This window comes from Strongylocentrotus purpuratus, unplaced genomic scaffold (assembly GCF_000002235.5).
Source record: "Strongylocentrotus purpuratus isolate Spur 01 unplaced genomic scaffold, Spur_5.0 spur5_scaffold_6, whole genome shotgun sequence".
Classification (NCBI taxonomy): Eukaryota; Metazoa; Echinodermata; class Echinoidea; order Camarodonta; family Strongylocentrotidae; genus Strongylocentrotus; species Strongylocentrotus purpuratus.
The window spans coordinates 2823688-2836840 of record NW_022145612.1 but is presented as its reverse complement, the minus strand read 5'-3'; the positions used below and the strand labels follow the sequence as shown (position 1 = coordinate 2836840).

The 13153-nt window shown below is 37.8% G+C and overlaps 1 protein-coding gene across 2 annotated transcripts in view; it reads right to left on the bottom strand.

Annotated features, from left to right (window-relative positions):
• The window catches only part of LOC100889062, a 63109-nt gene that overhangs the window by 47579 nt on the left and 2377 nt on the right, over positions 1 to 13153 (bottom strand). Inside the window, exon 1 of one of the 2 annotated variants that reach the window (XM_030973395.1) lies at positions 9868 to 10290. The exons of the other annotated variant lie outside the window; for it this stretch is intronic. The gene's annotated coding sequence lies outside the window, so the exon portion shown is untranslated. Of the gene's footprint in view, positions 1 to 9867; positions 10291 to 13153 lie in introns of those variants that run through there. 2 annotated transcript variants of the gene reach the window in all.

Here is a 13153-nt window from a genome sequence, read left to right as displayed (position 1 = left end):
TCAGACACTATTCAGTGACTAACCGATTTCTTTTTTTTCTTTGGTAATAACATACATAAAATGAGCTGCAAAGGGTACATGAGCACATGTCTACATCAATAACCCACTTCTTGTAATGGCCAAAATTAAACTGATTAAATCTTTGCGCAGTACAAAACGTATGACCATTCGGCACAAGGGTCTGAAAATCAAACTATTTAATTATACGAGCGCGCTCGCTAAATTCGATTCGACAACTGACGGACACTATTTTCCCGCAAAAAGACATTTTAAAGCCCTAATGTTTTGTGGGTGGTTCTAAATTTATTTTTTATCTTTCAAATGCCGTTGGAATATAACCTTTTCATTTCTTTCCTGCAAGTGGGACCTTTAATGTCACTGTCTTACAGAATAGAGTCTAACATTTCTTTATTTTTTTTTTGATTTTTTTTTTTTGTGTGTGTATGACTGATACAATTGGAAACAACACAATACGGAAGAATACACTTCGTCCTCTTATGGAACATGTATCGAAGAAAATGACAAAATGGACCAATAGGCTATTTCCCTTTAATATTGTCGAACAGAGTATAGTTTTACTTTCATTATACTTGGGTGGGCAAATGGCAACAATTTCGACAATGTTCACAAGTAATACATCGTTCAAAATTTATCAAAACGTGGATTATGATCTGTTATTTTCGTACATTTTAATATGGAATAACACAAACCTCTGTACCAGTGGCAGAGTGTTAGCCCGGGGACGCACACTGCTTAAAAAATAAATCATGCCCGTTATCCTGCTTTAGTTAACTCTTATGATATCATTTCATTTTGACAACCATACATGAGAAGCATTACAAATATCGTTTTCTCATCGGTAATGATAGGAAGAACAATCAAGAGCTATATGACATTCGTGTGTTATTTCAATGGTTATTTTTGGTAATGTGACGACGTTTTCCATCCCTTAACACACTCCTATAGAGGAGCCATGTACTCCCATAAGGCTGATTATAATCTGAAATAAAAAATGTTTAATCTTTCAATTTCTTCGAACAGTTACAGTTTCGTATCCCCTTTTGATGGGATGCAGTATAATCATGGGGACATTAACACAGATCATGCAGATTCGATCCGGGGAGGTTTGAAATATAACGACTAAATGATGACGACAAGGACTTCAATCTTATCTTATTTCTCATCCGATGAACTTGTTTACGTGGCTGGGAAAAGGACGAACGTTATTGCTAAAGGGAAATTTCCCGTGGTTGATGACGAAGTTCATCTATTTATGCACTAGTAAGTAAAAGGTGAACAACGTAATTATAGCCGTTACGCACTCTCTTCATATTTGCATGATTCTATAATTGTCGATTTATATAACCGAATTTACCGAAATGTTTTTTATTTGATAAATAAATAAAGAACTCAGAGGAAGGAAAAACAAACAAAATTATTAAAAAACCCAAAAGATTTGATGTCGGTCTACCGAAGTAAAATTAATGGTAACCACAATTATGGGCCTAATGATAGTGACATTATGCTATCAGTGGCTGATCCGAGATTTTCTGGCCTGGATGGGTGAGGTAATAACAAATAATATTTTCTGTGAAAAAGAAAGACAAAAAGCATCACATTTTCAGGTGCATCAAGGGATCTGTCGAGAGTAGTGAGCACATCAGTTTTTTTCAGATATATTGTGTAGTTGATGTATGCCAGATTGTGATTTGCCTGGGTCGGTGCAATCATGCTCCCCCCCCCCCCCCGGATCGGCCACTACACAATGTTGGGTTGTCGATTTAGTGATTTGAATTTAGAAATGTTCATGACATACATGGTAAATGTATGTCCTTCTCAGCAGCATTTATTTCCAAAGGAATGTTACTCTGAAACACACTTATAACATTCTGGTGATTTTGATGTATTCTCCTTTAACTTGAAGATTTCGGCGAACTTTTAGCATAATCGGCCGATTTCCGCATCCTCCCTGGAGGAAAGTGGAAGGCATACGTGTCAAGTAGTCCCACTTCTTTTCTCTCTTTGTCGCGATACGATAAAGAGCTTAGAGATGACATTTGGTGGCCATCTGCTTTAAGTCAACCTTTTTTCCATTTTCTTCAATATCAACCTCAGTTTCTTCATAGATGAACTATAATTTTTGGTCACTGGCGTAGCAAGGTCCAAAGACATTGAGGGGGCACCGGCATTATGGAAAGGGGTCATCAGTCTCACTCGGTGGATAGTATCATCTTCTTTTTACGCCCCCCTCTCTCTCTCTCTTTAGTCGCCATTTGATGGGAGAGGGGAACGTGCCCCGTGTCCCCCGGAAGCTCGGCCACTATTTTCGGTCAAAATCACGGATTGGCGTAACCCGCATGGAGGCATGGGTGCATTGCAAATCCTCTGTAACCCATGCCATTATAGAAAACCATGCGTGGGTTCATCCCCAAAAGCATAAAGGGTTCATGATCACTACCAAAAGAGGGGAATACAGTGAGAAAGTTAAGGAAAAGAAATGAAGAGTGCATGGGGCAATAAAGTAAGGATACAATAATATGACTCGAAAGGCCTACGTGATTCACCACAGCTCGATTTCGCCGCTCCCTCGCACTGCATTGAATCCATTATTATGTTGGTAATTCCCCCCCCCCCCTTAACTGGACCCTCGATGCACCATTAAGTAAACTTGTGCTTAAACCCCATTCTTTTAGTTGATTAGACTTCAAAACTTAAGAAAAGAGAAATGTTAAGAAGTTGACGGCTGGAATCCTAATAAACATGCTACTTTTATATAAAAATTGCAATTTTTTTCCTTTTTTGGTGAAATTTAATGCTCATTTTCCCCAAAATGAAGCTTCCATAAATTTGGTCATTGTATTTTCTAATTGGGTTACCAATAGGCAAGAAGTGCACGCAGTATCAAGTTGATTGCTTTTCCCTTCATAAATTCTCAACACCTATTGTAAAGTTGCCTCTTTTATCATTTTTGGAGCAACATATAGATTTTTCCATGTTCGCAGGGGTATATGACACTTTTAAAACTCGCTAAAAATTAAAATATGGGTGGAAAAATATTCTTTAGAATGTTTTCTTCCCCAAGCGAATGAAAAAAATATAAAAATTCACATTCGCCAATTTTGAATTTTGGCACACTTTGAGGCGATTTCTGAAATAATCTAGGGTTAATCAAATAAAATGCATGACTTGATCATTTTTTTTTGTGTGTGTTTTTTGTTTTTTTGTTTGTTTGTTTTGTTGTTTGTTTGTTTGTTTGTTTGTTTTTTTTTTTTTTTTTGGGGGGGGTAATTTTACTGAAAATGTAACAATATCATAACACATATTTTGTCACTACTAGTATCTTCACTTGAGAAAATGTGGTTTGCTTAGTATCCCATCTAAATGCTGAACAACTATTTTTGGCAACTATTTAATTTGAAAACATATTAAGATATCTCCTGTAAAATATTTAAAATCATAAGAGCCACATTTTCATCCACCTTCCGTATATGATTAATGTTATATGAATTACTTCGTGAAGGCTGGATTAGTTAACGCCCTTAACAAGTGTTCATGGGCATTAATGCCCGGAGTGAGGACAAGTTTAGGTAGATATAACAATCAACAAATATCATATAGCGCACAGCTTTTAGAAGTAAAATAAGATGATTAAATGTATCGCTTACAACCAATTATCAATCGTTTAGTTCATCAATTTAACAAGCCGATCTTTAAAAATATAATGATGACTTAACTGCCCGTGTTGGGCTTTCCATCTCGTCCAGAATCAATATTTTCTCAAAAATACCTGGCAACCCTACGTATTCTCGAGGAAAAGACGTGCCTTTAAGGCATCAGCCAATATGACGCGTGTCACAGATTTATCATCATATCAGATGTGACAAGCTCATCCTTTCGCTCTGTAAGCAACTTTTCTTGTTGCTAATCTGCAGGTATGCGCGCAATACACGTTTAGAAAAGATGAAATAAAGTAACTTTATACATTAGCACAATAATTTCATTGTATTAAAGAAGTTAGATGGTGTTTGAAATATAAGCAAGATTCAAATTTATTGGAAACACTCACATAATACTGATAGGCCCATTATTTTTCTCTTTTTTAAAATTTCTCTTAAGAATGTGATGGCTTTTCATGAGATTCTACATGTTCATGTTAACTAAATGGGCAGATTAAGACACCAGTAGTGGAACATAGGTAACGAAATATGACTTTAATCTACATAGTTGGTATTCAGTAAAGCGCTGGATGCCTGAGTTAAAGTCCCCCAAAACAAAAACGCGGTGGAAAAGTTTTGGTCTCGAAATCTATTGTGTAGTTTATTACTGTAAGATTGATTAAATTCGTGTTAGGGATCAGAGCAGTTATATAAATAAAATACACATACCACATGAATTGACCTCGAGTAAAGACATTGGAATCATTTTTCAGTAAAGGGCGTCGATTCCAGGGAGACAGGGATGTTGCCCCTAACCCATTATTACGGAATTAATAATAATATATATATAATGTCCAGTGCGTGTTTTCGATTCATGCGTTTCCCCCCCCCCCCCCCCCCCCCCCCCGCTTCAATGTAGAATTAGATAACTCGACGCTCCTGTCTAGAAAATGATCCACAGTTTGTCTGCGGCTTCCAGAGACTGACGAAATCATTTGATAAATCATCCTCGATTTATTCTCCACCATCTCTCCACTAAAGATAAAAATGGATGCCTCTCTGAATATTAACCTTTCATTGGTTTATTGACACAATTTCGTGCAAGCGTAAATTGATTCTCATTTTGTGATATTGGTTTTAAAGGATCAGACAGCGGAAACGTTTCCTGAAAGTTCAGATAATCATGGTTGAATCATACACTGGCTGAAAACTTTGAAATATGTTATACTGAGATAAAATATACCCTATAACTACCGGAGGATGATGCAAGTATATAATCAGCGTGTATATGTTAGTACAAGGAGCCTGTCATCACTATATTATCTATAACAGGCAAGACTTGTCAAATGCCAACAGCAAATATAATATTTTCTAGGATGTGGGTTCACTGCCCTTTGCAGCTCACAAAAAAGGGCTCATCTGAGAAGCAAAACTAACCACTATTGAAAGCGAGGAGGATGACCTCCTTTGAATGTATGTAGGTTTCATTGGCGTAGCCAGCTTTTTGAAGGGGAAATGATGGGGAGGGGGTGGAGGCAGAGATGAATGTGCATACACTGAACATGGCTGACACATATATATTTCGTCGGCAATGGTTAGCATTCTATAATATTGATACTTCCATCTGTTCGCAAATATGAGCTTACTTTTGAAAATAGGCTAAGGATGTTTAAAACGTCTACATCCATGGATCCTCCCGAGCTCCACACAATCACTTGGTAGTATGCCATTTGTTGATGGGGTCCTATTCCATTCTTTAATACTCCACTCGTTCATGAATGTCAACAAGCATCCAAAGGCGTCCTTCGAAATACCATTTATACAACCACTCTCTTTGATATTCACGATTATTCGAGAGAGATGTTAGGGCAACAGATCGCTTCAAAATAATAACACATTTGTTTACCCACTGAAGCGTCATCACCTTAAATACTGTTTTTCCTGCAATTATTGATACCCCGTCGATTGCCATGGATACCAACTTACACCTGGGTGGATAGTGACAACATGAGGATTAATAACTTGCCAAAGGACATTATTGCCGGGCTGAGGTTCGAACCCTCAACCTTTGGCTGAAGTGTTAAGTGCATTATACCTCGAAATCATACTAATAAATACCATGTTTTGGTAAACCAAATATTTATAATTGTACGTAATAATTATGAAAAGCATAGTGATTAAAACTAGATTATTATACAATTATATATAAATCGTAGCGGTTACAAAAGAACAAAGAAATGACATGCGTTACTCCAGGGACCTACATGGTTACTCGGAAGGTTGTAGCAACAACAAAAAAGATGCGTTGTAAGCCTATGTGATTATAGTCTTTCCGAATTTTGACATCACTGGAAAATTCTGTAAGCGTTTTCGAGCAGTTTCTTAAGGACAAAAGTGCCAAAATGTAAATCAACACGTCAGGGGCTTACCAAACGCAAACTATGTTATGATGGTGCTAAATGATATAAAGAAGAGATACTAAGATATTTAGGGTACATCACTCAACTGTTATGGAAGTATCGCTTTTCAAGTTTCCGAGACGCAATGGCGTTCATCTTGACCCGATTCTGTACGGTTCAGAGAGTGTCAGTCGGTCCACTCCATTAGATTCATTCACTGTTTAAAGACAATCATGACAGCTTGTTGAAGTCCACTCTGAATACCTTAAACAAAGCTGAAGACCAGAGGCCATTGGGGGCTACCTATGTCTTTATATTTCTGAAATATTTAAAGTTGACAGCTGGGATATATTTTCTCTCCGATAAACTAATGATGCATTACACTTTATTATTTTTTATATTTCAAATGGGTCAAATATCATTTATACCGATATAAATACCTGGGACTTCATATTATGTAAGAAGAATGTCAGAAGCCAGTACGACTAACTTTGTGGGTATAATTAACTTCTTCATGGCTTGCCCCACAATCACTATGCCGATACTACATGTAGGAATTATGATTAAACCAAATTTTAATAACGATTTACGACAAATACATTCTACGTAAAGGCGACGTAAAATTATATAGGTAATTTGGGAGTTTTTCCAGAGTGTATCAAAGAAGCACTCTATAAAGGGAAAACTACACTAATAACAAAAATGGAAAATCAACGCACTGCACGACAATCTTCTTGCCTGAAACTTCCTAAATTGTTTGTTTAAACTGTTCAACAGTTACGTGCACAATAATTAGGCAGCTTCACTTCACCCCTAAATGTGAAATTGCATCCTTAAGATGGTGTTCACAAGGCCCCGGACCACGAGACCGAATAAGTCCGACGAAACGGTCCATGAGTTAGTAGAGAGCCCATCAGGGAGCCGACATCCCAATCGTTCTGAGGGTTCATGAGACCAACATTGTCGGTTTCATGGGGTGTTGGTCTACTGGATGCCCGCCCCCCCCCCCCCCCCACTCAGTGTTATTTGGGGTACGCATATGCGTGTTCCCAGCGACCCCCCCCCCCCCTTTCAGCAAAAGTCCGGTGTGTAAAGTCAATACGGGTCGACCATTTTCTTTTGTTACGAGCCGGAGAGTTTGGGAACACGCATGGTATCCCTCCGTTCACGGAGTGGGGGGGGGGGGGGGGGGACTGGATGTCCCCTTTTGAGAGCACATTAACACTGAGAATGAATGATTCATATACCAACAACGAATGAAACATGAGTGACATTGGAATTAATATCGGAAATGAAAGGCTTTGTGCATTGAGAGTTTCGTAATATCATTGTTGGAGATTGTGTCTACTTTTTCTGAAATTACTAATGGTGACGTGCAAAACATAATGAAAAACAACCTTATCACCCAGTCACATTCTTTCAAAATTTCTCGAAGAGGAAATTAATCGATTGGTGCTAATGAGGTCTTCTAGAAGGGTATACAATGAGATCAAATTTCGTTGAAGTCAGTTTTATGTGACCGTGCGACATCCCAAATGCAATCATGCCTTGAGACAGGAAGTGACTTTACCAAGCACCATGATTTGATTTAAAGACATTATGCCAATGACAAATACTCTCAAAGTTTGAGGAAGGTGACCCATACAACGCACATGATAGAAAGGTTGACACAAACAACAACAGTAAACACGTCCTCGACATAAACACTTGACACGTCATTCACAAGTATTAGGGATGAAAAAAAAAGTCGGGAAAAGAACAAAATATGTCCGCCCTTATATTAAGCAGTCGAATATGTTTTCAAAGATGATTACGTAATAACCAACCTCTATAATAATGAAATGCACATTTTATGATAGCACTGCCACGTTCCACTGGCGTTTCGTGGGCGGGGAGGGGCAGGGGCGGATGTAGCTTTTTGCCAGGGGGGGGGGGGGTGTTTGCCCCAATGGCGGATCCAGGATTTTTCAAAAATCGCGCCGTTTTACTTTTTTTAAACTTTTTTCTTCTTCTCTTTTTTTGTTTGTTCTTCTTTCCCACCTTTTTTCTTTTTTTTTCTTCACTTGGCTGCCCAAGGGGGGGGGGGTGTATAAACCGCTGAACCCCCTCCTAGATCCACCCCTGGGGGGGGCAAAAGGCCTACAAAAAAGAAGAAGGGAAAAAGGGAGGAGGAGGAGGAGGAGGAGGAGGAGGAGGAGGAGGAGGAGGAGGAGGAGTTTTCTTCATTCTTATCACCTTCCACGTTAAAACAGCTTTCGCCAAAATCACCTAACCACTACAATGGAATGAACTCCCGACAGATTTAATGAATACCGGCTCGCTGCAGGTGTACCTTTAAACGCAAATTTAAACAGGTTTCTTTAAAACAAAGGGGTATTTTACTGAGCGGCGAATGCTTTCGAACGTATAATTTGGGGTTTCGCCAGGGTTCGTAAAGGTTGCAAAAGGTTGCACGAAAGTTCGCAAACAGTTTTCATTGTCGGAAACAAATTTTGATAACAAACAGTCCTTTTCAGGACTACACTCCTCCAAGAAAGATTACCGAGTCAGAGTCCTTTTCACGACTCCTCAAACCTCTCTCTCTCTCTCTCTCCCACACATGGTGCACCCGCAAACCTACTGTATACTTTTGAACATGTTCAAAACAACATGCGAATTATTTTTCCGCAAACAATTTTATTGCAAGCGTTTGCGTTTACACAACAGTCGTAAGTGTTTGCAAAACAGTCGTAAGCCTTTGCAAACGGTTGTAAGACGGTGTCACTGAAGTTCTTTTTTATTCGCCAATGCTAGCGACCACGTTACCATTATGGTTCCTAAATAAAATCGACCCATTGTGTACCAGGAGTAGGCAAAAGGTCCCAAATAAAAGATTGGCAAATAGTTGCTAATCTTTGCAAAAAACTATCGCTAACATTTGCTTACAGTGGATAAAAGTCGCCAACTTTGCAAACTATTTCGCAAACATTCACTCAAATGTTGCTTATTGTCGCTAAACATCGCTAAAAGTAGCTAAATGTCGCAGAGGCTAACCCTGATTTTCGCCAACATTCGTCAGAAAAGTTGGCGAATCCAAAATCGTAACGTTTGTAAGCATTCGCCGCTCAGTGAGATACACCCTTTACACCCTTGATACATACTGCCTTTTTGTTATTAGTCATTCGTCTTATTTCGCCTCTCTCAAGTTTTTTTTTTCTTCTTTAAAAATTATTATTTTATTGACAACTAACAAACACAATAGACTGCTCTTATTTATAAATAAATCTACAATCTTCAAGCCTAGCTTTTTAAATTACTAGATTCTCTCATATGTCACTGCAAATATATTTCTCTAATTTCCGTTAAAATACCACGCAATTGTATTTATATCTCCGTATGTTATTTCGACTCTATATCACTCTCATGGCTTGATATCATTTTATGTATTTTTATCCATTAATAAAATAATATATTTACAAAGTACTGTATATTTTTTATGATTAATGTAATGAAGAAAGATGTGAAATATGAAATAGACTAAACTTTAAGATATTATGCGATTTGTAAGTTTCTGTTGACTTTCGCCTACAAATGCCTCCAGACTAACCAACAAAATAATATCCGTCAATATAGCTTGATCTTGACTGAAATGTATAAACGTACTGCATAGAAATTAATATCAATTCCAAAGGACAGGGGCGCAATTTTACCATTTTCTCCAATGCGATATCTTCCCTTGTTTAAATACAACGCTAGCTACATTGTCACGACATGGTGGAAAATAAAGAAAAACAAAACAAAGAAAAACAGAAAAGAAAAGAAGCAATACTCACTATGCGCTTGATTCTTCAACGATCTAACAAATTGATATATGTATCAGACACTTTTATTTTCATTCAAGCGTTTTCCTCTTTCTTTTCCTTCCTGAGAATGTTATCGCAACTTATGACCATTATCAAACGATACATAAATCCACATACGCACTCCTGAGACGCAACATGGCCAAATGATTTCAAAACGATGATAAAAATCTTCGCCAATCGACCGTCAACTTCGATTGGCTGCTAATTAAGAGTAGACGAGGCATGTACCTAGAAATAGTCAACTGTATATCTTGGATTAGTACAGACGATCAGACGGGTATTTCCTCTTGTTTTTTTGGTCTCACTGCAGTCCGTGAATTCGCGCCAAAAAACTTTTTGCTTTCCAGCCAATCGCTCACTCTTTTCTGAACGCTGTGATGCTTCATACGTTAATGGTGTCGGGTGACACGTCGCGTTCTCTTTAAAACCATGCTCCACATTCGATTCCAAGGCTACACTGCCTATCTCCGCGTGTTCAGCAAATTCAAATTACATATAACAAATCTCGCAATCAAACACATAATGCACTTTTCCAAGGTAGCCTCAGGATATTTGCTGATAAAAGCCTTTGAATAAATTTAAGAAAAAATATAGCCACATGCGTAGCCACATTTTGATGCAAAGCTTTGATATATTAGCATAATTTATGAAAAAGAAAAATCAAGAAACACCATTAATGCACGATTTGCTTATTTTGTAGACCTACCTGTACTTACATGTAATGTCTACATCGAACATTCATGGAACGATTACCTATCACGACTTATTAACATTGAACCTATAAGTTCTGCAACCTGTAGATGAAGCATTGATAAAAGCTGGAAATCCCCATAAGCACCCCATTCCTGTGTTATTTACCACCCCGCCCCCCGCTTCTCTCTCTCTTTCTCTCTCTCTCTCTCTCTCTCTCTCTCTCTCTCTACCCCTATACGGTGTTCCATGTAGCCCTTCTGTATCACCACCTCTAATGCACGACTATGTTCTTCTCCACGCTTTGCTGATGTGAAATGATATATTGTCAGTGCATAAGTTTTGTTAATGCATTGTCAAATATTGTTGTTGTGAAAGATGATACAGTTACCAATGAATAGTTCAAAATATTTTACCTAATAATGACATTAATAACTCTACATGATTGTATAGTACAAAGGTACATTAAGACACGGGCCTTTGCAGCCATAAGGGTATGGTACCTGAGGAGAAGGGGCCCAATATATATATTTTTCATTTTGTGTTCGGTTTGTTCATTGTAAAATCCTATAGCTGTGTGTTTTTTTCCTCGTCTTTTTGTTGGTATTTGATTATTATTATTGACAGTGATTTAAAGAACTATAAGACTAAGCCATTTTATGTTTCTTTTAAAGTGCAACAACTAAATGAGATAATTTAATCTTATATTTTCTGTACATGTATATCGTTGCAGGAAACCTGTCTAAATAGATAGAACTATTGGTAGAGGTCGATGATAATCAATGAATGTAATTAGTATAATCAGTTCTATAATTGACCCATGAAGTTACCGAGGGGATAATACTTCATCTGATAATTTCAGAAATATTGCATGAGCTGCCAATGCAATGTTTAGATTTACAAGAACAAAATGTAAGATTAGAAACATGGTGAATTTGTGAGTCAAATAAGACTTGCTATTTCTGTGAAAATTGCAATCATCTTACGTATACAATTATATCATTTGTTTACCCAGGGAAGGCTCATCAGCATCAATCCTGTTTTTCCTGAGGTCCCTACAGTTATTGGTACAGCAGTAATTGCCAGGTGCTCATTTAAACCTGGGTGGAGAATGACAAATGTGGACTAATGTCTCGAAAAAGGAAGTTAGTGCCGGGCTGGGATTCGAACTCTCAACCATACCATGACACTTTCATGATGCCTTCGGAGCAAAAATGTGCTGAATCTTTCTCGCCCTTTCGGTTGCATTTTTCCAATCTCTTTTTAGGGGGGTTGGGCTCTTCTTATCGTTGTGACATCTCTTTTTACCTTTGTATCCCCGGGATTCGAGGTGGATGTAGATTCACTGAGCGATAAGTGATTTTGACAGGGAAGATTGGAAAAGACATGTCGGGGTGTTAACGAATAATTAACCTCCTCCCTAGGATAAAATTCTGTTTCCGCGTCTTTCGGAGTTTAGCTGGGTCATCGGGAGGACTCCTGGAATACATTTCATGGCAGTGTTTGCATATGTGAAGGAAAGAGTGGTTTCAACCTTGGCTCCATTTCAGAATGAAAACCAATTTCATTCACAACTCAAGACAAAATGGTCATGGTCATGCGTCGTATTAGTCAAACTATCGACCTACTCTTAAAGCGAGCATAGAGTTAAACCTTGTCTTAAAAATATTTGTCTTACAAATTTCATCATGAACAAAAAATCCTGCGTTAAATAAACGATGTAGGCCTTCTTATATTCTCTGCTTTATAAATTATTATAAACAGTCTCAAAAAAGCCTTAAAATGAATAGGAATTTCAATCACACCTTTTTTAAATTCATAATTAAGTCGCAATTCAAAAGGTTAAAATCAGGAAGCTGACTGCAATACCACATCGTAAAAAGAGTTGGGTCATATTTTGACGTAATACAATAAGTAATATATAGATTATGGTGGCAAAGTGCCAATAGAGTCGAGAGTTTTTTTTTTTTTTTTTTTTTTTTTTTGTTGTTGGGGGGACATTTCCTTCTTCGTAGATCATTAAATGCGAGGCAATGAGGGAAAGCAGGTAGTGTTTTCTTATAATTTCACCCCCCTCCCGTCTTCTTTTATCTCAGTTCTGCCCTCTCCTTACTGTTTTGCCATTCGGGGAGGGGGGAGGACATGTCTCATTCCATGGCCGCCAACCCTGCCTCATTTATCCAATTAATATGCGTGACACTTGTTTAAAAGGTCTTTCATCAGTTTGAGTGTCTGCGTTGTAAACTGAATTCAACCTGCACTCATCAATCCCTGAACACAATCAATATTAATTGAACACAAGGGGCCTGGGAAGTTCGCCATTAAGTATTGAAATACTGAATGTCGTAAACAATTATTAATGTAATTCTCTATCGGGTATGCTACTGAAGTATCAGGAAGGATTTTGATGAGCCAGGTAAGATTTATGATGATTTATTTTCCAAAGATCAATCAAAGAAGTTGAATATCCAGATCAGATACGACCTGCTTCCTTCTCTAGTCATTATGTTAAGACACAATCCTATGCAAAATATACATCTCGAGAGAGACCCTTTGGGCAAAATAA